The sequence below is a fragment of the Saccostrea cucullata genome, unplaced genomic scaffold, assembly GCF_032062105.1.
Source record: "Saccostrea cucullata isolate Sc308-1 unplaced genomic scaffold, CSIRO_AGI_Scuc_v1 ctg919, whole genome shotgun sequence".
NCBI classification, from domain to species: domain Eukaryota; kingdom Metazoa; phylum Mollusca; class Bivalvia; order Ostreida; family Ostreidae; genus Saccostrea; species Saccostrea cuccullata.
The window spans coordinates 108,182-111,764 of NW_026922267.1; positions in this window are offsets into that span (position 1 = coordinate 108,182).

Consider the following 3,583-nt stretch of genomic DNA (forward strand, 5'->3'; position numbering starts at 1 on the left):
GAAAGATTTTAAATTTACAGTATCAGGGGTGTGCAATTAGAAAAATCAATTACTAGCCCACGGGGTAGTGGGAGCTATAAAGTTACTAGCCCCAAGTAAAAAGTTACTAGCCCAAATATAGGTGCAAAAATTGAAATAAAAAACCTATTTGTTGAAAAGAAATTAATTATTTAAAAAGTCAGGGTACTGAGGTCATTTTTTTTTAAATTAAAATTTAATTCTTACTATGAAATTAAATCATGTATAAATTATAATGAAAGAAGATTAAAATGATTTTAAATAAACTATTTTCCCTTTTTCTGAACATTGCACAAGCTTATTTAGAAAGAAATTTAATTCATTTTGTTTTTATCTTAAATAATGAAATACACTATAAATATATTTTATGTGAGTCATAAAACACTTCTCTTTCAGTTGATTGAGTGATCATATATAATTTAATGAGATATCTGCATAAATTTTACCATAAACGAAAGAATAGAGGAAATTCGGATTAGGAAAAAACGATCGTTTTTGGAAGTAAATAAGTCTGGTAGTGCTGCAAAACAGATAAGATTATGGAGATTTATTGAGAGTAGGAGCATGTTGTTAGAGAAAAAATCACTGGTTCCAGGGAATTCGATAGCAAAAACGAGTGAAAAACAGGTTGTGCTTTTCATGTATTGCGTGTGTAGCCTGACGGGCTACATCTATGCAGAAAATCGCTAGCCCGACCCCAAAAAGTGGTAGCCCCGGGCGTCGGGCGATGCTAATTGCACACCCCTGACTTACATTACAATACATGTTTAAGATTTGGAAATATTAAAGGTCTCTCTGTTCCATATGATTAACACTGACAGTAATTAAATTAATTAGAATCTTACATCCTCAAAAATTTATTAAAAAAGATTTATTTCACATTTGCACAAAATATACATACATTTATATATTTCGTTGCTGAGGTATGTACTTTTTGGACAACCATGGGTGAAGTCTGTGCAGTTTACTTGGTTCAGATAGCCTGAATTAGTGAGGTATAAACATGTTCCTCAAAAAGAAAATAGATATATTAATTAGAAATACTATTATACGAAGTAAATTATGATTATTAATTTCTTTCATGGACTCTAGGTGGGTTTAAAATGCGGCTGAAGATATACGATAAATACTTATTGAAATACGAGGGGTTATCAAAAAGTTCGTGGATTAGCGTTATAAAATCAAAACTTCTCTATGCACATCAATGAATTTTAAAATATCTAGCTAGCATCATCTTTTCTATCTAAAGAATAAACCATGAATCATAAGTTTCATCACCGGCCGCCAGGAGGCGGTCGGTAAGGTGATATAAAAGTTTGAAGTCGACGTGCGTTTCTGCGCAGTTAGATTGATTGATTGATTGTTTATTGTTAAACGTCCCTCTTGAGAATTTTTCACTCATATGGAGACGTCACCGATGCCAGTGAAGGGCTTCAAATTTAGACCTATACTCGGCACTCAGGGCCATTGAGCAGTGAGGGTTCTTTATCGTGCCAACACGGGACCTACGTTTTAAAGGTCATATCGGAAAGACCAGTGACTTTCACTTCTAGTGCCGAGCGCTACGCGAAGGAACAGTCACTACCTTTGTTTACGTCTTAGGTATGACGCAGCGCCGCGATCGAGAATCGAATCCAGTCCTCCCGATCACGAAGCGAACGCTCTACCACTAGGCTACCGTGAACGGTCTCTTCGGATTATTTAAGAACAACTTAAATAAAAATATTTAACTTTCATATTATAGAATATTAAACAACGATATTTTTAAATGTTTAACAAAAAGCACAATAATCATGAAATTAAAATCATATAAATAATGGGGGTAAGTGTTTCATCCAATCCTGATTGACATTCTCCGACATGTTTGAAGTGCGGCGAAGTTATATGTAGGCATCGTCTAAAACAAATACCGCGTTATAAATCAACAATTTTACTTTCTCTTTTTAAACAGCTTATACGGGATTTATTGTATTTATTTTGAAATGACGTGTATATTTATACATTTTCTATGGAAAATTTTCCAAAAATTTGATAAAATATTTATTTCTTATAAGTACAGAATCTTGCAACATTTTGGTCCAAGAGAGACTAGGATAAAGCGCGTTTTACAATGTGCCATGCATTTTCCCGTCACATTTCAACACCAAAACGAAGAGACTGAAAGAGAAGAAATGTAGCGGTGGATCTTGAGGGAGTTGGGGGACGTTAATATCCTCTAAGAAAGAGCTTTTTCATATTTGTTGCGTTTTTATTAAAGTAAAACTTAAGCTTAGTTTAAATTATAGATGTGTACTTTTATGTAAAAACTACTTTATCATTATACATGACTTCAAAACTAAGTGCAGAGACGCAGAGGTCTATGGACCGTTTGCTTAAACATATATAATAATATTGTATATGCATTATGCATGAAGAAAATCGGCAATGTCGCATGCAAGTGTTTTATGTCACGAGGATATTTTAGTAGATAGATATAAGAAATTTAAAAACAGGTCACGCAAATTTTATTTTGTAATTACTTTATCAATGGAGCTATTAATTGGTTTGCGGCCGATTTTTGACGCTTGCGTCAATATATGTATCTTGGTTTTCAAATAAAGTAGTAGAATGTTTTTATAAGCAATGGTATGTCCAGACGGCGCAACCTCGAACACGACGTTTTTGCGACCTATGTGTCACTGAGAAAAAACTCTTTTGATATGAACATTTGACATCCAAAAATACCGTCAATTCAGATATATGTTGGGACACATTATTTCCATAAAATATGAAATTTTCACTCCTTTCTGGAAATCTATGAAATTTTATCAAGAATATTACATAGAATGTCCAAATAAATGAGGCCTTGAAAATGACGTCAAAAGGGGGGAGGGGTTTCTTTTTCCAACTTTCTATCAAGTTTTGCCCCTGAAAAAAAAAGGTATAGACCTAAAGAATATTTAAAGTTGCTACAGAGAATTAACATGGATCCAGAATACTTTTCTTTTGATGTCAAAATATATTCAAAGAGAAAAGGAACACACAGTTAATGTCGATTTGTAGTTAAGGTGTGAAAAAGCAATCGGGTCAAAAAATGACGTTGATTATGTGTTGTAGATATTGAACTCTCAAAAACAAAGCATAGTGGTACAATCAAGCGAAGATCTCTCCCAATGTATAAATCCATTTGTAATGTTATATTCATTGAGAGCCGCTGTTCGTGACATTGTAGATTCATATAAACAAGGCGGGTTTAAGTCCAAACTCAGCTCCAGGGAATCTCATCCAAAAAAGTGCATGAGGTAGAAGAAGAGGACATTGAAATAAACAATGACGTTGTCGGACGTCATGAAAATTAATGACGACAGCGCCGGGTGATCATATAATGTCGTTTTTATTTTATAATAATTGGCAAATAATAAACTAATCAAGCTAGAAGAACTAAATGCGGTATATTATATATATTTGCCCCCCAAAAAGTCAAATTTTGAAAACTTCCTGAAATGTGCTGAATTCAATAAATTGTATGAGAAATATAAATTAACAGAAAATATCATAGTGTCAAAGCATGTATTCACAATTTTTG